We start from the raw sequence: 27,768 nt of genomic DNA, 5'->3' as shown, positions 1-27,768 counted from the left end.
ATCAAAGTATTTGTGTTTTTGCACATGGAAAATACCTTCATGTTTAATTTCTCTGAAAAGTATAGCCCCATTGTTTCCAGGTAAATATCCTGAAGTAAGGGAAACATACTCTTCAATTTATATCTCTTGTACTTTGTTAACTGATCATTTATGATCTTGTGTATTTTGGAATTGACTATTAGACCTTTCCAGATGCCAATGGGAATGACCACTTCTCCATTTCTGATCAAGTATTATCATATTCTGTATTGTGCAAAGATGCCTGGGAGGTGAAGTATATGAATAATGATGTTTTATGACTGCAATTATTCCTCAGTTGATTTTTCATTACTCATAGTGTGAAATCTGAGTGAAAGTTATATTCTCTTCCTATAGTTAAATGTTACTATCAATTTAGTATTATAAATTTCTGCCAGATGTAATCATGCCTCATTTCCAATACTGAATTGTCTTTGAGTGAGTGATCATATTTCTTTACCAAGCCTTTTGAATTAATTACTAATATTTTCAATCTTGTAGAATTCCATAAATCTTATTCATTAAATGAAAAATCATGATTAGTTTGAATCATTAAATGTTAACTTATGACTAAATCTAACTCAATTCACGATAGTATCTTTCTAAATTCCATGTTTGCCCCAATCTCCATAAAACCAAATGTATGTATATGCTTGCTTCACATTTGTATTTCAGTCTTTATCCTAGTTTATTCTTTCCCAAATAGTTCTATATTTGTGCCTTGAAATCTTCCAAAAGGTTTTAAATCCACTTCCTATTCGGTTCACTGTGGCTTGGAGGTCTCAGATTACTTTTCAAATCTGTATTCTTAGGAAAATCTCAATAGCTTGATTTTTATTTTCTTTTCAAAACATTTTGAATAGATTTTTCATTTGTTTGTTTTCTACACCAAATCATATGTTTGGCCAAAAAATTAAACGATGATTTTGTAAGACATTCATTGCAAACACAAGGGATCATTTTAGTCACATGTACCCTTTTAATTTTTTTTCTATTCTAAGTAAATAATGCTGTGATGAGTATCCTTATACATATTTTTGGTGTATATTTCCACTTATTTCCCTGAGATAAACATTTAGAAGTTGTATCACAGGAAAGCATTCTTATTTAGACAAATTTTTATCTTTGCTCAAATTTGATATTAGAATAATATATATGTGGAATTGTTTGCATATATTTATTGACCATTGATGTTTCTTCAATTATAAATTGCCTGTTTATGAATTTCCTTTGTCCACAAGTCTATTGGAGTTTTCATCTTATTGATTGGCAAGAGATATTCATAAATTTGTGGTATTAACCCCTTGAAATATTCTTTGTATATACACATTTTATTTGCTCAGCTCTATTGTTTTCTTTATAATTCCTTTCTTTGCTTTTCAACCAATAACTTATTTAGTACTGCCAAATTAATATTTACTCTTTTTTAGTTTTTTTCACTTTCCCCTATTTACCACTTTAATAGATTTATAATTTGTTTTGTTTTTCACAAAACTGATCTACTCTACCCACACTCTTGCTTTCACCATTGGCCTCATGCTTAGTATGCCATTAGAATTGCCTTTTAGAACATTTGATTAATATATCCTCTTGCTTATAATGCTCATTTTCCTTTCTTTGTCACTAGCAGCTTTACTGCTCTGACTCCAACTGGCCCCCAGCACAAATCAGAGGTGCCACAATATGATAGGCTGAACAATGGCCCACAAAAGATGCCCATGCCCTCAGCTCTGAAACATGTGAATAGGTTACACTACATGGCAAAAAGAACTTGGAAGATGGAATTAAGGTCACAGCCCTTAAAATAGGGAGACTACCTTGAATTATCTGTGTGGGCCCAGTGTAAACAGATGGCCCTTAAAAGTGGAAGAGGAAGGCAGAAGAGTCAGTCAGAGAAATGTGATGGAAGAATAGGCAGGAGACATTCAAGGTATGAGAGAGACTTGGCACTCTGTAGCTCAATTTGACATTGAAGGAAGGAAGCCATGAGGCAGAGAGTTGTTGCCCTTTAGAAGTTGGGAAGAGTTCTCAGCTGACAGCCAGCAAGGAAATGAATACTTCAGTCTGACAACCGCAAGGACCTAAGTTCTGCCAACAACCTGAATGAGAAAGGAAATGGGTTCTCCCCTAGACACTGAAAGGAACACAGCCTTGCCAAATTTTAACTTTAGCCCATGGAGAGCCATGCTAGACTTCTGACCTATAAAACCATACAAAAATAAGTTTGTGGTAATTTTTTACAGGAGCAATAAGAAATTAAGCAAGGCTTTATGGATTTTGATATTGGGCATATCTGGTTCAAATCCTTACTCAATCCCTTAATAGCTGACTAACTGAGTAACTGTTTACCATCTACCTCATGGGGATTTTGTGAGCCAGAAAGTAGTAATGACAGTAGTAATAATAATGACAACAATAATACTAATAATATTTTAACAATATAATACTATAGATACATATGCATATTTAAAAAATAATGATTGTAGGCAGTACTTATTGAATGTTTACTATGTGCCAGATAGTTTTTAAGCACATAATAGGTATTACTTCTTTTAATCCTTAAACTACATCTCTGTTGATGGTGTTATTATAATCAATTTTTTTCTTATACATGAATGATATTTATTTAAAAAATAAAGAGACAGAGGAATAGAGAGGCTAGATAACTTGCTTAAGCTCATACATTCAGTCAAAGAGTGTTGGAGCCAGTACAGTAAATCTAGACAATGTGACCCAGAGCCTGCATGCTTAATCACCTTGCTGCAGCTGCTCTATCATTTTTGTTGTTGTTTTAATATTATTAACCATTATGCGACAGCTGCTCAGCTATCATTGTTTTTGTTATTACTACTATGTTATTATTATCATCCCAATATCAGTCAAAAGTCCACAAATGATACAAAGATAGTAATGGGAAGACTTGCATATGGGGTTTTGACTTTGAACAAAGATTATCTTTGAGCCTGCCTTATGGTTTGATAAAAGGGCCAGTTCAGATACACAGAGCCTTTAGACCTGGTGTGGGAGCTGGCATTTCATCCTGGAGTCAAGTGACCTGCCGTTAAGTACCAGCAATTATTAAATTTGCCTGTGAATTTTGAATAGTTTATTTAATTTCCATGTTCTGATTACTTAACTGATCTCCCTAATAATATCTTTTTAAAATCACTAATTAAATTAGATCAATTGTTATTATAACTATAAAAATAGGAGATAGATTGCTCAAATATGAGGTTTTATATCAGCATAACATTTTTTAAGAGTTAATTGGGAAAAGGACAGAAATATGAATTGTTGGATTTTTCACTTATACCCAGAGACTCTATATGTTTTGTTCATCAGCATAGTTGCTTTTATAACACGTTTCCTTTGGTTTTCACAGTGTTTGGCTATGGGACTGTGGCTGAAAAAGCAAGAGTGTGTGAGAAGTGAGACAGTGAGATACAATGACCAGCTGTTCAATATTATTATGATACCACTGAAATGAATAACTCTATCTTCCTACGTGAAACAAACAGTACCATGCTCTACAGCAGCAATGTGTGCAGAGAGGAAATAGTCTGAGTGCTTTGGATGTGATGACAAAGACAGGGCTGAAAGCCACAAATGAATTCTTAGTCAGATAAGACCCCTGGCCCCTAGTAAGTAATGTTGTACCAGGTTGGCCTTCAGGATTCCACAGATGGGGCCTGCGTTTCACTTACTGAAAGGGCAGCAATCACACTTCTCCCCCAGTCAGAACAAAAAGGATAATTGGGAGGCCTTGGGGGGTGAGAGCAGGGAGATTGTTCCAGTTAATCCTGGAAGTCCTACAAATCTAAGCCAAAGGAAACAACTTTAATCACTTCTATGATCTTCCTCACCTTGCTCAGTACTCTTCTGGCTTTTCAATTAGCGTTTCACTTCTTTGGCAAACGATTCACTCTGCTTATGATTTATATTTATGGTACTCATTTATTTTCAGTCATGGGTCATGGTAACTCAGGAAAAGTTCTAGCTTAGTGATTTCATTATCCTCCTAATCAGCCTCTTGGCTTAACCTTACCAACCCATTCTTCACCCAGACACAAGTGGGATGTCTCTTAAGAGCAAGTTTGATTGTGACCATCTTGCTTATCCCCAAGCCAAAATCCAACTCAAAATCAAAGCCTCTTAGTATCAGTTACCTTACTGTGAGGAGAAATTCCACATTTCTCAATACATCCTCAGAAGTCTTTATGCCCAGGGTACCTCTCCCTTAAATTCTCCAGGCTCATACTTTGCGCAAACTACTTCCCCTGCTTTGCTCTCTGCATTCTCCACTCCTTCAGCCACCATGGACTAGACTCCTGTCTTCAGTGTTTCCTGCTTGCTCTTGTTTCCATGTGTTTGCATTAGGTCTTCTTTCTGCTTGAAATATTCTACCACCAAATACTAACCTTTACCTGGAATTGCCTCTTCATCCTGAAACCCTCAGTTTAGGGGTTTCGTAGATACTAGGATGGATTTAAGTGACTTTAGACTGTGTTCTTGTAATGCCCTGAATCTTCCTGATTTTACACTTAGCATCAGCGAATAGCATCTGGCTATGTTCTGTATCTCCCAGTAGACTACAAGTTCCCTGGGAATATGGCCCATCTCTTGTTCCCATCACGGTGCCTGGCACACTGGACAATGAGCATCTCTTTGTGTTAAATCTTTCTGTTAACCTGGTACACTTTCACCACTCAGTGTGTGCAGAAGCATTTGGGTTGATCAGTGAAATCTAAATCCACAAGATAAAAATTCCAAAGTTATGCTTTATGCTTTACCAGATTACCTTGATACTATATATCAAATAATTAAAATAATAAATGAATTATTCTTTTCTGCAATTCCTTTCCCAATTTATTATCTATATGTCTACATGAGCAGGAGCCTCAAAATTTTGCAATCTGGTAGAAACTGTTGCTATAACATCACATGATTGCTTTTTTCATAAGCTAAAAATATATTATCTTTTCCTTAATAAGCAGAACAATAATCCTTTTATGTATGTGTGCATCTGTCTTTGAATGTTGATGGTAATTTCATATGCATTGTGTTATTTATTCCTCATAATTCCACCTTGAGGTAAATAGTACAATTTTTATTATCTCTGTTTTATTGATGACACAACTGCACTCAGTGTACTTACTAGTTAGCCTGAGCCACCAGACAGTGAGTGACAGATTAGATACATCTGGTTCACTATGTGGAGTCTAGTTTATTTTCAGTTCTGAGTTATTTTGAGACCCCTCTAGTTCAAAGCCTAAAATAATTCATACTGTAAATCCCATGAGAACAAAGCCCATGTATGTTTCCTTCACCAATGTGTTCTGCATCATGAGTTTGGCAAAGAGTAGGTACTTAATAATTACATGTTAAGTGAATGAATGAATTAACCTATACTGGGAATTCTTTTCATTGCCTTTCAAGCCTTTTATATTTGCAAATGGCATACAGAGATGGCACCTTCTAAGGTACCTAACATGAAGAGGGATGCAGGATATTGAAGGGAATAGACAAGACTCAGAGATGAATCTTGGCTCTGCTATTTATTAGTTTTTTGTTTTGGACCATTATTTCAATTCTAAATCTCAATCCTATCATCTAGAATTTCCATCATCTGGCTGAAACATAAAGACAATATTACTTCCTTTATAGGGTTTTTGTGGGAGATAAATGAAATAATGTATAAAAAGTATGTACCACAGGGTCTAGCATTTAGTAGACACTAGATATAAATGAAATAATGTATAAAAAGTATGTACCACAGGGTCTAGCATTTAGTAGACACTAGATAAATATTAGTAGCTCTCTTCCTGCTATGAGGGAAATGTGTTAATTCATAGCCAGTTAGGTCAGCAAGAGAATCAATCATTACATTTTTTTTTTCTAAATAGTCATTACATATTTATAATTCCAGGCTGCTTGATTTATATGTACTCTTCTTAGCTGCTTCTAAGCAGTTTCCAGCTTTTGCATACCCCCAGAGTTTATCTCATTCTTCTATATAGGTTGAAAATAAAATTTGAAAATCATACCAGTATAACTCAACAGTCTTTCAGGCTAGTGGATTTAGTTGTGAGTTTTAGGTAGGAAAAATAACAACCGTAGTAAAATGTTTTGTAAATCCATAACTGATTGGAGAGAGGATATTAGAAGTTAAGCTCTTGATTTCAATATATCCAGGCATTAAGCTACCTTTTGTATTTTGCTTGGTATGCTAATCCACACAGAAAGCATTACAGAAATCTTTTCATGAAGTCCTCGCTAAATGATTCCTTTAACCATGTGAGTGCCAAAATGTGCAGTGTTTCCTTCCATTCCAACTACCTAAGGACCCACAAAACAACATTAGTTTTGCTTTTAAACAAAAATTATATTAGGCATGAGTTGTGTTCAGGAGGTTAAGAAAACAGTTATACCGGTTTTTGATTCCTTTATGTTGACATATTAATTAAGTTAGTTAAATTAGTTCAATTTGTCCTTTCCTTCAAATGCCTTTGTTAAAAAAAATAAGTTGAAAAAAATATGTTCTTAGCTATTTCTACAGCTGATTATTGCTGCTTGTTAAGTTTTGGGGACTCCTTTCCCTGTGAAAATAGGTGTGGATTTCTGAAGCAATGCGCAATCTACATCAATTGTTTCTGTAGTCTTTGCAGTCAGACTGTCCTTGGTTTGCATAGGGGTTCTGATTTGTTAGCTAAGTCGTTTTAACTGATAAGATTCTCAATTTCCCCACTGGTCAAAAGCAGCGATTAATATCCGTCTAACCAGTTAGTTGTGTGGATGAAATAATATATGTAGATCTCTCTGTATGGAGCAGAAGCTCTATAAACATTAATCCCTTCTCCACTTCTCTCTGTTAAGTATTCTTTAACCATTTACATGCTTCTGATGGTTTTATGTGTAGTAATAATACCACTTTGCATATGTAACACATTCCAACTCTGCCAAGCACTATCCCATCCTATATTTTATTCTCATAACAAACCTGAGAGGTGGGTACGCCTTCTGTTTGGAAGGTGAAAAAATTTATTAAATTGTAAAGTTCTTAGATGTCAAGGACTATGTCTTTTGCTCTTTTCTTTGTTCTTTAGGCCGAGCTTAGCACAGAACTTGGCATATATTCAGGCTGTATAAATATTTGTTGGACAGAACTGATTGATGGGAAGAACAGTAACTTGTCCAGGGTCACACACAAGGTCTTGATGGCAAGATGAGAAGAGGGTTCCTCTGACTTTCAGATTTTTCCATTAGACAAATGGTGAATTACATTTTTTTCTCCACAAGGTCAATTCAGGGAAAATAAAAATATTTATGTGCCACAGTTTCCCAACTGAAATGAAAATAGCTTTATTGAGTCTTAAGGAAAAATATATTCCTCTACTTAGATTACTTACTTCTGCTGTAGAAAAGTGCCAATGAGAAATATTAGCACTATTTTTTCACCACTAAAATGTTAATATCTGGGCATATTTGAGAAGGAGCCACCCAGAGGCACTTTACAATCTTTTATCCCTTATATTTGCATAGCACTTTAGAATTCACAAAGTGCTTTCACAGGCATTATCTAATTATGTTTTTGAAACAATCCCAGGAAGAGGTATTACTACCAACCACACTTTGCAAGGGGTGCACTAAAGTTGAAAGGAGGGGAAACGACTGGCCTAAGGTCCCATACCAAGTGTGTAAAATAAGGCATTTCCTTCCATAGCATATATACTGAGGATGTCCTTTGCCTTTTCTGGGTACTGAGAGTGGAGACAAGATATATTCCCTAACTCAAAACAAAACAAACAAAAAATCTGAGCATTTGGGCATTTTTCTGTCTTTGCTCATGAGGCTTTTTTTTTTTTTATTTTTATTCCAGCTGAGTACAGGAACCTAAGAATGAACCAATCCAAAAAAAAAAAAGAAAAAAAAACTACCTTACTGACCTGGAGGCTTTCTGCTCTGAAGTCTCTGCTTTGTATGTGTAGGAAGGCTACAGTGAGAATTATACTGTGAGCTACAAAATGAAGCTTCGTGGTCTTTAAGCTGCTCTGCATGACCTAGTTGGATGATTGATGCCACCAAATCGGAGGTCTGTTCTGTTTCATGGAATGCCAGTGATTTGGTACAGATTTGACTTGAAATATCTAGAAATGATCAATTTTGTTATAGTCTGCACATATGATGAGACTTTAGAAATTTTTTACTAAAGATGCATGTAGTGATCTTTCCTTCCCACATTTATACATCTTATTTTTTCATATACTCCTCATTTGATTTTGTTTACTTGCAATTGAAGATTAAAATAAAACAAGTTTATCTAACCAGGTTGCCCACTATGGGCAAGTGAACAGAGGTTTTTCCTCACCATTTGTCTTCCGGGAGATCTCCAATCAGGTGCATATTTGCATAAAGCACCAAACCAGGAAGTATGAGGAGAGAGTAAGAATTGTGGAAGGGTGGGGGCGGGGGGCATGGCTTTCTGACGCTGGTCCTGTCTCTCTGCATTCAGTCTCGCCCCACTGGTCTCCTTCACTGTCTCCCTTCTATGGTTTCTCATTTGTCACCTCTACATGAGGTAAGAATTAATTTGAAGCTTTTTTAAAAAAGATTTTTTCTTCTTTTGATTCTAATACATCTGCTTCCTCCCTCATTTATATTTCACAGTTTAGTGTTGTAAGTGACATCATTTTCCAAATTCCTTTAAAATGTCAGGGTTGTCTACAGTTGTGATACCAATAATATCTTTTGCAGGGAGAAGGAACACTTGCAGAAAGTTTTGTTGACCTCAGACAACTTGCTATCCTTGGAGAAATCCAGAGCTGCTTTATATTTCATTTTCTGCTTTCTGACCCAATAGAAATAATCATTGACTTGTTTTAGACTTGGTTGTGTTTGCTAGCTGATTGATGAAGTCCACATTTAGTGGACTTGCTAAGTTTTTCTGTTCGTTCTTTGAATAATGCTGCTGAAAGTGAAATTAGACCCTCTATAGTAAGTGCTGTCTCAGTGGATGAGTGGATAGATTTAATCCATGGTAGGGAGGTCACCTTAGAGTTGGGTACATATAATTTTTTCTTCTTATATTTTCTTATATCTGCATTTCTAAAATGTTGCTATGTACTTTTTAAATCAAAAAAAGAATAAGTGCAAAGATAAATCAATAAGGAGTTCAGTGAGTTGGAAATCTTCACAACATGTAATTTGCAATTATTTTGTCACTTTTGTGATGTTTATTAGTTTCCATATTTCTAACACACTAATGACTATATAAACAAAATTTGGTTCAATGTATCTTTGTTTAATGAGAATCAAAACCCCAAAAACTCATGCTCATATCCAGAATTTCCCCAAAATATAATTAGTATAAATGATGAGAAAAGCTTGTGCTTTTTTTCCCCCATGTGGTAATTCAGTTTATTGTCAAAGGTAACATTCAGTCCAATGTTGTTCATGTTTAACAAATACTTAGAAGTCACCTAACTGCCCAAGTCACAATGCTCAGCCCTTAAATACTAAGATGCAATCCTAGAGTATTGCAATAACTTCTTAACTGATTTCCTTTCATTCTGTCTCTCTGTACACCCAGGTCAAACCTCTACACTGAGAATTCCTTTATGAAGCCATTTCTGATTCCTCATCAGAATAATTTCACCCTCTCTTCATTCATTTATGACACAACACTTATTCTTATCTAATGGCATATGATATATGTTATCATTAGACAACATATTCATTACAGATACTGAAGATGATTAGTTACAGATGTGTGGCAGATACAGATGCAGTGTGGCTACCCCTACATCCCATGCATTTTTAAGATAAACTATTGAGAATTACAAACACACAAAGAAGTGCACAGATCATGTATATGTTTCTCAATAAAATTTCACAAAGTGAACATGTTCATATAACCCCTTTCCAGAGCAATAAACAAAACATTACCAAGTTCCCAAGTGGGGGCCTCTGCTCCCTCCCAATCACAACTCTCCTCACCAAAGGTAACACCAGCTCACCTCTTATCACCGTAGATGAGTTTTAGTTTTTTGTGTCTGGATTCTTTTACTCAATATTAGGTGTGTAAGTACTGGCATTGTTAGTAGTTTATTCATTAATACTGCTGTTTAGTATCCCATTTTGTGGATATACTACAAGTTATCTATTCATTCTACTTTTGCTTACTTGTTTGGTTTACAAGTTTGGGGCTATTAGAAAGAGTGCTGCTATCTACATTCTAACATACAGCTTTCGGTAAACATTTATATACATACATTTCTGTTCATTCATTTATCCTTCTCTTGGGATATTAAACTGCCAACATGAAATCAAGAATTGCATTCTATTTTGTTTTAAATACAGGAATGTGTTTCTGAAAATATTTGAGTTTTGAAGGCAACTAAAGGGAACTTCTTAAGCTGGTCCTCTTTCCAATTCCAAACATTAGGACTCTTAAGTCTGTTTCAAGTTCTATTTCCCAGAAGTAAGCAAGCTAATTAATAGAGACTATTAATTTAAAAAAATCCGTTCTCAGTTTAAAACAAATAAACAAACCAAATATTCTGTAATATCAAAGAAAAAGGAGAAATCACAAAATGTAAAGGTAATATGAATTCCTAAAGAGGAACTTTCACATGAATTCCTAGAAAGTTTTATAAAAGCAATTCATACCAATGGTTAGTAAACTGAAACTGGATCTTAACAATGAACCCAGAAAGACTGACATAATTTCTAAAGTATAAAAAGTAAAGTCTGTATTGAAAACATTTAATATAGTGTAGTTGAATTGTCCTTAAAGAAAATCAGATAAGTGAAATGGAAGACAGATTGGAGCAATTTTATTCCAAGAGGAGAAGGAGAATGAAAATATACTATGTAAGTAATAGGAGCCTCCCAAAAAGAACACAGAACAAAGAGGGATGACTAAATAAGCAAGGACATAATAAAATAAAATTAAAACTCTAGAACTAAAGTAAATAAATTCTCAAGATTGAGAACTAAGAGAAATTAAAAAGGCCTACTATGTTCGAAGTAAAATGTACAAATATAAACTACTACTGAAACATATTAACAATTTTAACATTAATTTTTAATGCTAAAACTCAATGAAATAACATATCAAACAAATACTGATTAAATATTGGACTGGCCAAAAAGTTCGTTCGGGCATTTTTCATAACATCTTATGGGAAACCGAAACGAATATTTTGGCCAACCCAATAATTTTTTAAAATATCTTTTCCTGAATAAAACACTGGCAGATGTAATATAACATCTTAAACATGGAATTCCACACTTTGAGCTCAACAATGTCTTTTTTCCTTTTGCATTTTCTAGCATTTTGTTCACTTAGTACGTATTCCTATTTTATCTAAATTGATCATCCTTTAGTCTTCTTATATAAATACATATTGTGCAGGTTATATCTTAATATATCCCCAGACATTCAAAAAGACTCATGGGATCACTGATGAACACAAGAAGTTAAATAACTGATTTCTCAAAGTGTAGGTACAACTTTGTACCAATAATGGAATATCCACTAAATGTGGCTGTTGTTTTTGAAAAGAAACAATTAGGTTTAATTAAACAACATCATTAAGACAGGGGAAAGACTAATAAAAATAAATTAGAATACAGAACACCAAAATTGAAGGAGAGCTAGTACTGAAAAATCTTAACTGGTATAACTGTTGGAGCAAAGTAGGATACAAAAGAAAAAAAAAGGTGACAATTAATGGACTCTACCTTCAAGATAAAATACAGATATATGGGAAGAGTGAGAAGGTAAGAGAGAAGCTATAAAAGTGTTCAACTGCTCTTTCTCCCAAGGCAGTATGCAAAAAGACTACCCTAGTATTTCAAAACTTGTAATACATTACAAAATGAGTAATTATGCAATTAAGAAGGAAAGAGTAGAGGAGCTTCAAGATGGCGGAAAAGTAAGACGTGGAGATCACCTTCCTCACCACAAATACATCAGAAATACATCTACATGTGGAACAAGAGCTACAGAACACCGACTGTACACTGGCAGAAGACCTCATATCTACCGAAAGGCAAGAAACTCCCCACGTACCTGGGTAGGGCAAAAGAAAAAAGAAAAAAGAGAGACAAAATAATAGGGTTGGGACCCGCACCTCTGAGAGGGAGCTGTGAAGGAGGAAAGTTTTCCACACACTAGGAAGGCCCTTGCTGGGCGGAGACTGTGGGTGGCAGAGGGGGGAAGCTTCAGAGCCGCGGAGGAGAGCACAGCAACAGGGATGCGTAGGGCAAAGCGGAGAGATTCCCGCACCGAGGATCGGTGCCGATGGGCACTCACCAGCCCGAGGCTTGTCTGCTCACCCACTGGGGCGGGTGGGGGCTGGGAGCTGAGGCTCGGGCTTTGGTCGGAGTGCAGGGTGAGTATTGGCGGGGTGAACACAGCCTGAAGGGGTTAGTGCACCACAGCTAGCCCGGAGGGAGTCTGGGTAAAAGTCTGGAGCTGCCGAAGAGGGAAGAGACTTTTCTTGCCTTTTGTTTCCTGATGCACGAGGAGAGGGGATTAAGAGCACTACTTAAAGGAGCTCCAGAGACAGTCGTGAGCTGCGGCTATCAGCACGGACCCCAGAGACGGGCATGAGACGCTAAGGCTTCTGCTGCCACCACCAAGAAGCTGTGCGCAAGCACAGGTCACTATCCACACTGCCCCTCCGGGGAGTCTGTGCAGCCTGCCACTGCCAGGGTCCCATGATCCAGGGACATCTTCCCCGGGAGAACGCACGGCGTGCCTCAGGCTGGTGCAACGTCACGCCAGCCTCTGCTGCCGCAGGCTCGCCCCGCATCCGTATACCTCCGTACCCCCGGGCTGTGTGAGCCAGAGCCCCCGAATCAGCTGCTCCTTTAACCCTGTCCTGTCTGAGCAAAGAACAGACGCCCTCAGGTGACCTACAGGCAGAGGCGGGGCCAAATCCAAAGCTGAACTCCAGGAGCTGTGCAAACAAAGAAGAGAAAGGGAAATCTCTCCCAGCAGCTTCAGGAGCAGCAGATTAAAGCTCCACAATCAACTTGATGTACCTGCATCTGTGCAATACCTGAATAGACAACAAATCAACCCAAATTGAGGAGGTGGACTTTGGGAGCAACAATATATATATATTTTTCCCCTTTTTCTCTTTTTGTAAGGGTGTATACGTATGCTTCTGTGTGTGATTTTGTCTCTATAGTTTTCCTTTTACCATTTGTCTTAGGGTTCTGTCTGTCCGTTTTTTTGTTTTTCTTTTTGTATAGTTTTTAGCACTTGTTATCATTGGTGGATTTGTTTTTTTGGTTTGGTTGCTCCTTCTTTCTTTCTTTCTTTTTTTTTTTTTAATTACTTTTTTAAACATTTTTTTGCGGTATGCAGGCCTCTCACTGTTGTGGCCTCTCCCATTGCAGAGCACAGGCTCCGGGCGTGCAGGCTCAGCAGCCATGGGTCACGGGCCTAGCCACTCCATGGCATGTGGGATCTTCCTGGACCAGGGCACGAACCCGTGTCCCCTGCAGCGGCAGGCGGACTCTTAACCACTGCACCACCAGGGAAGCCCTAAAATATTTTTTTGTTTGTTTTTTGGGTTTTTTTTTTTTTTGTGGTACGCGGGCCTCTCACTGTTGTGGCCTCTCCCGTTGTGGAGCACAGGCTCTGGATGTGCAGACTCAGCGGCCATGGCTCACGGGCCCAGCCACTCCGCGGCATGTGGGATCTTCCTGGACTGGGGCACGAATTCGTGTATCCTGCATCAGCAGGCGGATTCTCAACCACTGCACCACCAGGGAAGCCCGCTAAAACATTTTTTTAATAATTATTTTTATTATGTATTTTAAAAACTATTTTATTTTACTTTATTTTATTTTATCTTCTTCTTTCTTTCTTTCTTTCTTTTTTCTCCCTTTGATTCTGAGCCGTGTAGATAACAGGTTCTTGGTCCTCCAGCCAGGCATCATGGCTGTGCCTCTGAGGTGGGAGAACCAAGTTCAGGACACTGGTCCACAAGAGACCTCCCAGCTCCACATAATATCAACTGGTGAAAATCATCCAGAGATCTCCATCTCAATGCCAAGACCCAGCTCCACTCAAAGACCAGCAAGCTACAGTGCTGCATACCCTATGCCGTCCAACAAGCAAGACATAAACACAAGCCCATCCATTAGCAGAGAGGCTGCCTAGAATCATAATAAGGCCACAGACACTGCAAAACACACCACCAGACGTGGACCTGCCCACCAGAAAGACAAGATCCAGCCTCATCCACCAGAACACAGGCACTAGATACCTCCACCAGGAAGCCTACAGAACCACTGAACCAACCTTAGCCACTGGGGACAGACACCAAAAACAGCAGGAACTATGAACCTGAGACCTGTGAAAAGGAGACCCCAAACTGAGTAAGTTAAGCAAAATGAGAAGACAGAGAAACACAGCAGATGAAGGAGCAAGGCAAAAACCCACCAGACCTAACAAATGAAGAAGGTATAGGCAGTCTACCGGAAAAGGATTCAGAATAATGATAGTAAAGATGATCCAAAATCTTGGAAATAGAATGGAGAAAATACAAGAAGCATTTAACAAGGACTTAGAAGAATGAAAGAGCAAACAAACGGTGATGAACAACACAATAAATGAAATTAAAACTTCTCTAGAGGTGACCAATAGCAGAATAACTGAGGCAGAAGAACGGATAAGTGACCTGGAAGATAAAACAGTGGAAAAAACTACTGCAGAGCAGAATAAAGAAAAAAAAAAATGAAAAGAATTTAGGACAGTCTCAGAGACCTGTGGGACAACATTAAATGTACCAACATTTGAATTATAGGGGTCCCAGAAGAAGAAGAGAAAAAGAAAAGGACTGAGGAAATATTTGAAGAGATTATAGTTGAAAACTTCCCTAATATGGGAAAGGAAACGGATAATCAAGTCCAGGAAGCACAGAGAGTCCCATACAGGATAAATCCAAGGAGAAACACGTCAAGACACATCATAATCGAATTAGCAAAGATTAAAGACAAAGAAAAATTATTGAAAGCAGCAAGGGAAAAATGACAAATAACACACAAGGGAACTCCCATAAGGTTAACAGCTGGTTTCTCAGCAGAAACTCTACAAGCCAGAAGGGACTGGCATGATATACTTAAAGTGATGAAAGGGAAGAGACTACAGCCAAGGCTACTGTACCCAGCAAGGATCATTCAGAGTCTATGGAGAAATCAAAAGCTTTACAGACAAGCAAAAGCTAAGAGAATTCAGCACCACCAAACCAGCTCTACAACAAATGCTAAAGGAACTTCTCTAAGTGGAAAACACAAGAGAAGAAAAGGACCTACAAACACAAAACAATTAAGAAAATGGTCATAAGAACATGCATATTGATAATTACCTTAAACGTGAATGGATTAAATGCTCCAACCAAAAGACACAGGCTTGTTGAATGGATACAAAAACAAGACGTATATATATGCTGTCTACAAGAGACTCACTTCAGAACTAGAGACACATACAGACTGAAAGTGAGGGGATAGAAAAAGATATTCCATGCAAATGGAAATCAAAAGAAAGTTGGAGTAGCATTACTTTATCAGATAAAGTAGACTTTAAAATAAAGAATGTTACAAGACACAAGGAAGGACACAATATAACAATCAAGGGATCAACCCAAGAAGAAGATATAAAAATTATAAATATATATGCACCCAACATAGGAGCACCTCAATATATAAGGCAAGTGCTAACAGTTACAAAAGAGGAAATTGATAGTAACACAATAATAGTGGGGGACTTTAACACCTCACTTACACCAATGGACAGATCATCCAAAATGAAAATAAATAATGAGACAGAAGCTTCAAATGACACAGTAGACCAGATAACTTTAATTGATATTTATATATTGTTCCATCCAAAAACAGCAGATTACACTTTCTTCTCAAGTGTGCATGGAACATTCTCCAGGATAGAACACATCTTGGGTCACAAATCAAGCCTCAGTAAATTTAAGAAAATTGAAAACATATGAAGCATCTTTTCTGACCACAATGCTATGAGATTAGAAATGAATTACAAGGAAAAAACCATAAAAAACACAAACACATGGAGGCTAAAAATTACGATACTAAATAACCAACAGATCACTGAAGAAATCAAAGAGGAAATCAAAAAATACCTAGAAACAAATGACAATGAAAACACGATGATCCAAAACCTATGGGATGCAGCAAAAGCAGTTCTAAGAGGGAAATTTATAGCTATACAAGCCAACCTCAAGAAGCAAGAAAAATCTCAAGTAAACAATTTAACCTTACACCTAAAGGAACTAGAGAAAGATGAACAAACAAAACCCAAAGTTAGCAGAAGGAAAGAAATCATAAAGATCAGAGCAGAAATAAATGAAATAAAAACAAAGAAAACAATAGCAAAGATCAATAAAACTAAAAGCTGGTTCTTTGAGTAGATAAACACAATTGATAAACCATTAGCCAGACTCATCAAGATAAAGAGGGAGAGGACTGAAATCAATAAAATTACAAATGAAAAATGAAAAGTTACAACAGTTGATGCAGAAATACAAAACATCCTAAGGGACTACTACAAACAACTCTATGCCAATAAAATTGACAATCTGGAAGAAATGGACAAATTCTTAGAAAGGTATAACTTTCCGAGACTGAACCGGGAAGAAACAGAAGATATAAACAGACCAATCACAAGTAATGAAATTGAAACTGTGAGTAAATATCTTCTAACAAACAAAAGTCCAGGACCAGATGGCTTCAGAGGTAAATTCTATCAAACATTTAGAGACGAGCTACCACCTATCCTTCTCAAACTCTTCCAAAAATTTGCAAAGGAAGGAACACTCCCAAACTCATTCTGAGGTCACAATCACCCTGATACAAAAACCAGACAAGGATACTACAAAAAAAGAAAATTACAAACCAATATCACTGATGAATATAGATGCAAAAATCCTCAACAAAACACTAGAAAACAGAACCAACAACACATTAAAAGGATCATACACCACGACCAACTGGGATTTATCCCAGGGATGCAAGGATTCTTCATTATAAGCAACTCAATCAATGTGATACACCATATTAACAAATTGAAGAATAAAAACCATATGATCATCTCAATACATGCCAAAAAAGCTTTTGACAAAATTCAACACTGATTTATGATAAAAACTCTCCAGAAAGTGGACATACAGGGAACCTACCTCAACATAATAAAGGCCATATATGAAAAATCCACAGGAAACATCATTCTCAATGGTGAAAAACTGAAAGCATTTCCTCTAAGATCAGGAACGAGACTAGGATGTCCACTCTCACCACTATTATTCAACATAGTTTTTGAAGTCCTAGCCATGGTAATCAGAGAAGCAAAAGAAATAAAAAGAATAAAAATTGGAAAAGAAGTAAAACTGTCACTGTTTGCAGATTAAATGCTACTATACGTAGAGAATCCTAAAGATGCCACCAGAAAACTACTAGAGCTAATCAATGAATTTGGTAAAGCTGCAGAATACAAAATTAATGCACAGAAATCTCTTGCATTCTTATACACTAATGATGAAAAATCTGAAGGAGGAATTATGGAAACACTCCCATTTACCACTGCAACAAAAAGAATAAAATACCTAGGAATAAACCTACCTAAGGAGAAAAAAGACCTGTATGCAGAAAACTATAAGACACTGATGAAGTAAATTAAAGATGATACACACAGATGGAGACATATACCATGTTCTTGGATTGGAAGAATCAATAATATGAAAATGACTATACTACCCAAAGCAATCTACAGATTCAATGCAATCCCCATCAAATTACCAATGGCATTTTCTATGGAACTAGAAAAAGTCATCTTTTAATTTGTATGGAGACACAAAAGACCAATGCCAAAAAGCGAAAGCAGTCTTCAGGGAAGAAAACGGAGATGGAGGAATCAGTCTCCCTGACTTCAGACTATACTACAAAACTTCAGTAATCAAGACAATATGGTACTGGCACAAAAGCAGAAACATAGATCAATGGAACAAGATAGAAAGCCCAGAGATAAATCCATGCACATATGGTCAACTAATCTATGACAAAGGAGGCAAAGATATACAATGGAGAAAAGACAGTCTCTTCAATAAGTGGTTCTGGGAAAACTGGACAGCTACATGTAAAAGAATGAAATTAGAACACCCTCTAACACCATACACAAAAATTAACTCAAAATGGATTCAAGACCTAAATGTAAGACTGGACACTTTAAAACTCTTAAAGGAAGGCATAGGAAGAACACTCTTTGACATAAATGACAGCAAGATCTTTTTTGATCCACCTCCTAGAGTAATGGAAATAAAAACATAAATAAACAAATGGGACCTAATGAAACTTACAAGCTTTTGCACAACAAAGGAAACCATAAACAAGACTAAAACACAGCCCTCAGAATGGGAGAAAATATTTGCAAATGAATCAACAGAAAAAGGATTAATCTCCAAAGTATATAAACAACCCATTCAGCTCAATATTAAAGAAACAAATAACCCAATCCAAAAATGGGCAGAAGACCTAAATAGACATTTCTCCAACGAAGACATACAGATGGCCAAGAAGCACATGAAAAGGGGCTCAACATCATTAATTACTAGAGAAATGCAAGTCAAAACTACAATGAGGTATCACCTCATGCTAGTTAGATTGAGCATCATCAGAAAATCTACAAACAACAAATTCTGGAGAGGATGCAGAGAAAAGGGAACCCTCTTGCACTGTTGGTGGGAATGTAAATTCATACACCCACTATAGAGAACAGTATGGAGGTTCCTTAAAAACTAAAAATAGAATTACCATATGATCCAGCAATCCCAGTACTGGGCATATATCCAGAGAAAACTGTAATTCAAAAGGACACATGCACCCCAACGTTCATTGCAGCACTATTTACAATAGCCAGGTCATGGAAGCAACCTAAATGCCAATTGACAGATGAATGGATGAAGAAGTGGTGGTACATATATACATTGGAATATTACTCAGCCATAAAAAGGAATGAAATTGAGTCATTTGTTGAGACGTCAATGGATCTAGAGACTATCGTACAAAGTGAAGTAAGTCAGAAAGAGAAAAACAAATGTAGTATGTTAATGCATGTATGTGGAACCTAGTAAAATGGTACAGATGAACCAGTTTGCTGGGCAGAAGTTGAGACACAGATGTAGAGTACAAATGTATGGACACCAAGGGGAGAAAACAGCAGTGGTGTTGGGATGGTGGTGTGCTGAATTGGGCGATTGGGACGGACTTTTATACACTGATGTGTATAAAATTGATGATGAAGAAGAACCTGCAGTATAAAAAACAAACAAGCAAACAAACAAAACAAGTAATACTAATCTTTCTTTGGGTTATTTGTATGGAAGTATGTTAATATAAATGTTTCAGACATTACATGAAATTTCTAAAAATCTTATATATTCTGGTATAATGTTATAAGTCATAATTATAGTTATTACCTTACAATGTATATCTCAGAAATAACTAAATTTCCTTGTCAATTGCATTATTGTGAGCTTTCATCAAATCTTTAACCATGGTCATTTTTAAGTCTTTTGTCATTTACAGACAGCTCTGGGAGTACTCTGATGCTTTTGCAAATATGTTCCCATAAAAGGGTTTCATCTTCAAGGAATTCATGGAAAAGACTCTGACAAGTACAGGTTTCTGGTAATTGACTATACTGCTGAACTGAATGAATAAGCATTTTCATAACTCTAATGGAAAACTGATGAATTCATAAAAGTGCTAACAAAATATTAAGATGATAAAAAATTACATGGGACTGAGTGAACTGCAAAAAAAATACAAACACATGGAGGCTAAACAATACACTACTTAATAACTAAAAGATCACTGAAGAAATCAAAGAAGAAAACAAAAAATACCTAGAAACAAATGACAATGAAAAAACAATGACCCAAAACCTGTGGGATACAGCAAAAGCAGTTTTAAGAAGGAAGTTTATAGCAATACAATCCTACCTTAAGAAACAAGAAACATCTCAAATAAACAACCTAACCTTACACTTAAGCAATTAGAGGAAGAAGAGAAAAAGAAAAACCAAAGTTAGTAGAAGGAAAGAAATCATAAAGATCAGATCAGAAATAAATGAAAAAGAAATGAAGGAAACAATAGCAAAGATCAATGAAACTAAAAGCTGGTTCTTTGAGAAGATAAACAAAATTGATAAACCATTCGCCAGACTCATCAAGAAAAAAAAGGGAGAAGACTCAAATCAATACAATTAAAAATGAAAAAGGAGAAGGAACAACTGACACTGCAGAAATACAAAAGATCATGAGAGATTACTACAAGCAACTATATGCCAATAAAATGGACAATCTTGAAGAAATGGACAAATTCTTACAAATGCACAATGTGTGCCAATAAAATGGACAATCTTGAAGAAATGGACAAATTCTTACAAATGCACAATGTTCTGAGACTGAACCAGGAGGAAATAGAAAATATGAACAGACCAATCACAAGCACTGAAATTGAAACTGTGGTTTAAAAACTTCCAACAAAGAAAAGCCCAGGACCAGATGGTTTCACAGTGAATTCTATCACACATTTAGAGAACAGCTAACACCTATACTTCTCAAACTCTTCCAAAATATAGCAGAGGGAGAAACACTCCCAAACTCATTCTATGAGGCCACCATCACCGTGATACCAAAACCAGACAAAGATGTCACACAGGAAGAAAACTACAGGCCAATATCACTGATGAACATAGATGCAAAAATCCTCAACAATATGCTAGCAAACAGAATCCAACAGCACATTAAAAGGATCATACACCATGATCAAGTGGGGTTTATCCCAGGAATGCAAGGATTCTTCAATATACACAAATCAATCAATGTGATACACCATATTAACAAATAGAATGATAAAAACCATATGATCATCTCAATGGATGCAGAAAAAGCTTTTGACAAAACTCAACACCGATTTATGATAAAAAACCTTCCAGAAAGTAGGCATAGAGGGACTTTCCTCAACATAATACAGGCCATATATGACAAACCCACAGCCAACATCGTCCTCCATGGTGAAAAACTGAAACCATTTCCACTAATATCAGGAACAAGACAAGGTTGCCCACTCTCACCAGTATTATTCAACATAGTTTTGGAAGTTTTAGCCACAGCAATTAGAGAAGAAATAGAATTAAAAGGAATCCAAATCAGAAAAGAAGAAGTAAAACTGTCACTGTTTGCAGATTACATGATACTATACATAGAGAATCCTAAAGATGCCACCAGAAAACTACTAGAGCTAATCAATGAATGTGGTAAAGTAGCAGGATACAAAATTAATGCACAGAAATCTCTTGCATCCCTATACACTAATGATAAAAAATCTTAAAGTGAAATTAAGAAAACACTCCCGTTTACCACTGCAACAAAAAGAATAAAATACCTAGGAATAAACCTACCTAAGGAGACAAAAGACCTGTATGCAGAAATCTATAAGACACTGATGAAAGAAATTAAAGATGATACAAACAGATGGAGAGATATACCATATTCTTGGATTGGAAGAATCAACATTGTGAAAATGACTATACTACCTTAAGCAAACTACAGATTCAGTGCAATCCCTATCAAACTACTACTGGCATTTTTCACGGAACTAGAACAAAAAATTTCACAATTTATATGGAAACACAAAAGACCCCGAATAGACAAAGCAATCTTAAGAAAGAAAAACGGAGCTGGAGGAATCAAGCTAACTGACTTCAGACTATACTACAAAGGAACAGTAATCAAGACAGTATGGTACTGGCACAAAAACAGAAAGATCAATGGATCAGGATAGAAAACCCAGAGATAAACCCACACACATATGGTCACCTTATCTTTGATAAAGGAGGCCAGAATATACAGTGGAGGAAAGAAACCCTCTTCAATGAGTGGTGCTGGGAAAACTGGACAGCTATATGTAAAAGAATGAAATTAGAACACTCCCTAACACCATACACAAAAGTAAACTCAAAATGGATTAAAGGGCTTCCCTGGTGGCACAGTGGTTGAGTGTCTGCCTGCTGATGCAGGGAACATGGGTTCGTGCCCGGTCCAGGAGGATCCCAAATGCCACAGAGCGGCTGGGCCCATGGGCCAAGGCTGCTGAGCCTGCGCATCCGGAGCCTGTGCTCCATGGTGAGAGAGGCCACAATAGTGATAAGTCCGCATACCACAAAAAAAATTGGATTAAAGACCTAAATGTAAGGCCAGACACTATCAAACCCTTAGAGGAAAATATAGGCAGAACACTCTATGACATAAATCACAGCAAGATCCTTTTTGACCCACCTCTTAGAGAAATGGAAATAAAAATAAACAAATGGGGCCTAATGAAACTTAAAAGCTTTTGCATAGCAAAGGAAACCATAAACAAGATGAAAAGACAACCCTCAGAATGGGAGAAAATATTTGCAAATGAAGCAACTGACAAAGGATTAATCTCCAAAATTTACAAGCAGCTCATGCAGCTCAATATCAAAAAAACAAACAACCCAATCCAAAAATGGGCAGAAGATCTAAACAGACACTTCTCTAAAGAAGATATACAGATTGCCAACAAACCCATGAAAGAATGCTCAACATCATTAATCATTAGAGAAATGCAAATCAAAACTACAATGAGATATCATATCACACCGGTCAGAATGGCCATCATCAAAAAATCCACAAACAATAAATGCTGGAGAGGGTGTGGAGAAAAGGGAACCCTCTTGTACTTTTGGTGGGAATGTAAATTGATACAGCCTCTATGGAGGACAGTGTGGAGGTTCCTTAAAATCAACAAATAGAACTACCATACAAACCCTCAATCCCACTACTGGGAATATAGCCTGAGAAAACCATCATTCAAAAAGAGTCATGTACCAAAATGTTCATTGCAGATCTATTTACAATAGCCAGGACATGGAAACAACCTAAGTGTCCATCAACAGATGAATGGATAAAGATGTGGCACATATATTACTCAGCCATAAAAGGAAACAAAACTGAGTTATTTGTAGTGAGGTCGATGGACCTAGTGACTGTCATACAGAATGAAGTAAGTCAGAAAGAGAAAAATAAATACCATATGCTAACACGTATATATGGAATCTAGAAAAAAATGGTCATGAAGAAAAGAGGGACAAGACAGGAATAAAGACACAGACCTACTAGAGAATGGACTTGAGCATACACGGAGGGAGAAGGGTAATCTGGGACAAAGTGAGAGAGTGGCATGGACATATATACACTACCAAACGTAAAATAGATAGCTAGTGGGAAGCAGCCACATAGCACAGGGAGATCAGCTCGGTGCTTTGTGAACACCTAGAGGGGTGGGATAGGGAGGGTAGGAGGGAGGAAGATGCAAGAGGGAAGAGATATAGGGACATATGTATATGTATAACTGATTCACTTTGTTATAAAGTAGAAACTAACACACCATTATAAAACAATTATACTCCAATAAAGATGTTAAGAAAAAAGCAAACAGTAAAATAAGAGCATAAAATAGGATTATAGAAGATGACATCTAAATAACAATTAGAACAATAAATTTTAATGCTTTAAAATCTCTATAAAAATCTGAAGGACCTTATATTGAATTGGTAAAATATATTAAAAATATAGAGTACAATTTTTAGACTCTACATGTAAACACCTATGTGGAGTGCTCCAAGGCCCACACCGAGTTCCCCGGGTTAGCGCTTCTCTGAGGTCGACCTTCATCATAAATTTGGGGTCCTTAGCACAGATGTATGCCAGACAGAATCTCACTTGCTTCCCCCTTCCTTGCCAGGACCAGATTGACCCCCTTCATGGAAGCACCAGCCTAAGCATGATTATAATTGGGGACTGCTATTTTTAAGGGACAAATTTGAGGAAGGATTTTTGCTGGAACAGGTAAGACAAGGTGAAACCTTTAGCATTGGTGACTCACAAATCAACAACGCAGAATTTTTGCAAGTAATTGAAACCATTAGCCTTCTTCAAAACTTTTTAGTTTTTATAACTAAGCAAGCAAAGTTAGTAAAGACAGTTTGCATGGTATTAAAGATCAGAGAAAGTTATTGGTGGGTACAGATTCTGGCAAAACACACAGCAGATACACGCAGAGAGGAGGTTTTCCACAAGCAGCTCACCAGCGTTCTCCCCAAGCTGGACCTTCTTTTCCTTCTCTACAGTTTCATCTCCACAGCCAACAACTCCACTCATGCTTTAGTAAATCTTCTCTTTAGACTAAATCGAAGATGTAATCAAAGGAAATCCTTCGTTATTCCCAACGTAGGCAAGATTAGCCAGCATGAGTACAAAGTGCCTTCAGTGCCAAATATTAAGAGTTATGCCAGTTATTAAAGAGCATGGTAATGACTTTTTTTTTTAACAAGGACGGAGTAATGAAAGACATTAGGACTATTCACAGGTTTATATCGCACTTCACGCAGGCAGTGTGTGCAGCTGTGGAAAAGAGTGAGTGAGTTGTTGAATCTTGTCAGGCAGAAGTGAACAAATTAAGAAGACAAATCACTCAGATGAAAAACAAACAAACAAAAAAAGAACAAGAAGGAAGATTGCAGCAGGCAATGGTAAGCAAACAGATGCCGTCTGAAAGTTTGGAACACATGTTTGGTCCTCTGATGCCATGAGTCTGTAGCTGAGGTAGAAGTACACTGGGAGATGCAGAGCTTTCTGATCCTCCTCCCTCTTAGTCTGATTTTCACACACACAGTCAAGAAACCACTTCGAGCCTTTCTCACATGAAAAGTAGAGTATTTATGCCTTGATCTCAAGCCATGAGCTCTTCCAATTATGCTTCCATTAGTGCCAGACTGAAATATCCTGGAAGTGGAGCAGGATGAAACTTTGATTGACCCCCGCCCCCCTAACATTAGGGAGTACTCACATTTGAGGAATTTGCCACCACTGACATATACCCAAGAGGGCTCCAGGAACACTCAGACCTCCCAGAATTAAATAAAGAAGAAACACTCTCCACTTAGCACTGTTTTTCTTAATTACTTATTGAGACAATATTTGAAAACTTGTTCTGAGGGAGAATTGCTTTCTTAGATCCCTGGACTCCCAAGAGGAGAGTCTTTGTTCACAGAACTTGTTGGAGAGTCACATATGCAGATCCTCACCTTTGGTCCCAGTGTGTAGGTTTTAAGACACAACCATTAAGATAATCAAATTGCCTAATTCTGGTGTGATTCAAGGGTGTACAGTTAAGTTTAGGCAAGGTAAAATAATGAACATAGGTTTTGTTCTTTAAAATAAATTAGAAATTAGAGACTAAGCACAAGTAATTTATAAATGTTCTATAATTAATCTATAAATGAAAATTTTACTCCGTGCACTATCATGCCTTAAATTTACTTTTCCCAAAAGAAAATGAATTTAGTAGAAATTTCAAAGAACTTTCTTTCTATGATAAGCCAAGTTCATCTTTACCAGAAAACTTTTAAAAATAATTCCATGAAGTCTGATTGGCACAAATCAGATATATCTTCTCTTGTCATACTGGATATGACTATGTGAGATCAAAAGAGAGGGCTTTGCTTCAACGTTTTTCTACTAGCCTAATATGCGTTGACACTTAAAATGATTGCCTTTTAAATAATGTAGAAATGATAATTACCAGTAAGTAATCATCCAAATAACTATGTCATCAAATAACTTATTTTTCTTTTGGAGGATTACAGTGACTGCTATGTTGTATTAGCCAATTTATGGTCTCAGTTCCAGTCTTAAAGGAAAGATGTACAGCAATGGAGGACAGAAAGGAATTATGTACCAGACTCAAATTTTGTGATGAACAGATTTCAGACACAGTGGATTTAGTTCAGTTCCTATGTAGTGCATTTAATTCATTTAGATTTACTGACAAATCCTGGTGTTAATTCAATTTGTGGAGAAAAGATATTTAATAAACTGTTTGGGAATCTTGATGAATAAATATTCATTTTAAATCTGGGGAAAAAATAAACCTATGGGCTACAGGTAAAAAATGTACTCAGGATCTATATTTTATCTTTATAGTCTTTTTTACCCCAAGTGTAGAGATTGTATCAACATTTCTCAGATTGGAGGAAAATAAAATAACTTTTTAAATCTGGTCATAGCTCAATTGAAATTCAGGGAATATTAAACTAAACACAACTTTCTATCTTGAGTTTATAAATTAAGAGTGAAAGAAATATGAAATGAAAAAACTAAACATTCCACTTAAAATCATAGAAAAGTAAGGATAAACATTAAAAGAAGCAAATTGTCAACAGCTATTTTCAGGATATTAGCGAAAGTGGACAAATTTGCCTGTAAATATTGATCAAAGTACCTGACTAATCGCCTTTACGTCACTTTGTAAAGTATAAATGTGATAACATTGGAGTATGTTGGGGTTCATTCTTATTTAGACTTCCAGATTACATATTGTGGGTGTAAATCAGGATATTTTAGTGGCACAGTAGGCTAAATGTATGACGTGATTCAAAGGTACTGATTGTGATATAATGCTGAGTACATTTAAACTTATTAATATAGTAGATAAGACTTTCATAGAAGACTGATGATGCTCATAGTTGCTATGAATGAAAATTACCAGCATAAGGTTTATTCTAACAAGATTCTATACATTTCATGTTATTATATTTATTTTATAAATTTATTTTGAATGTAAGAAATCTGACATGAAGTAGAGTCTTCTGAAAGCTGTGTTTTCCTTTGTGGCAATTGCAGAAATTCTAGTTTTCATGAAAATGAATATAATAAGAAATACAATAGTAAGAAATCCATTTTATGCATCAAGTTCTTGAATACTTTTTTGAATGTTTGTCATGCTCAGTTTCATCAAGCTCAGTGCATAATTTAGGTATTGGAAGCATCACTTCATATCATTGTTTGGTTTTAACATCTAGCCTAAGTTATTTCCCAGGTAACAAATGTATTTGACACTATTACAGATAAATTTTTTTGTTTGGTTACATATTAACCTGCCATTTCTCCAGTGCTTTGTTTTAATATGTTCAGATTATATACAATTCATGTCACTCTACCTAAGCCATGCTGAACTATAAAATCCCAAAATATAAGCTAAAAATGTAATAAAATATTTTTCAAGTGATGATATGCTTTTAGTCATCACCTAGGAGGTAAGTTTGATAGGCCATTTGTCATAGAAAGTTTGAAACCCTAGGTACTGAAATTATTTTTACTCCATTTATGTTTTATTATGTTCGTTATAGTCAAAATGTGTCAGGTTAATCACTGTTGTCATGTGTTTTCTTACATCTGTTACTTAATATTTTTCACTCTATCTCTGCTAATATACATGTATTTAGGGTCACTGTTAACTTCTTCCAATATGCTTAAAACTACATTTCATTCACTATATAATCTAGACTAGAGTTAATCTTGGTGCCTTTGTTTTCACATTTTTTCATTAAGAGAGACCAAGGCATATTTGGAGGAGCAAACCATTTTTTTAAGAGGATAAATATAGTCCATATAAATGTAGTAGGATGCAATGAATTTACAGAAAAAAAAAGTAGAAAATAATGCTACCTTTTGAGAATTAAGCTAGTAAGGTACACATGAAGAGTGTGGTTAGAGACTTACTGTTGATATTAAGGTAGGGAGTACTTGAATATTTACATAAAAAAGGAAATAATTATTT

The 27,768-nt window shown here is 36.3% G+C and overlaps 1 pseudogene; it reads left to right on the top strand.

Moving 5' to 3' along the window:
- The window catches only part of LOC116760668, a 54,853-nt pseudogene extending 29,786 nt beyond the window's left edge, over positions 1–25,067 (top strand).
- Positions 25,068–27,768: the final 2,701 nt, after the last annotated feature.

The sequence above is a fragment of the Phocoena sinus genome, chromosome 1, assembly GCF_008692025.1.
Source record: "Phocoena sinus isolate mPhoSin1 chromosome 1, mPhoSin1.pri, whole genome shotgun sequence".
Taxonomy (NCBI): Eukaryota; Metazoa; Chordata; class Mammalia; order Artiodactyla; family Phocoenidae; genus Phocoena; species Phocoena sinus.
Note: the sequence above shows the minus strand (reverse complement) of the source record. Positions and strands in the feature narration are given on the sequence as shown.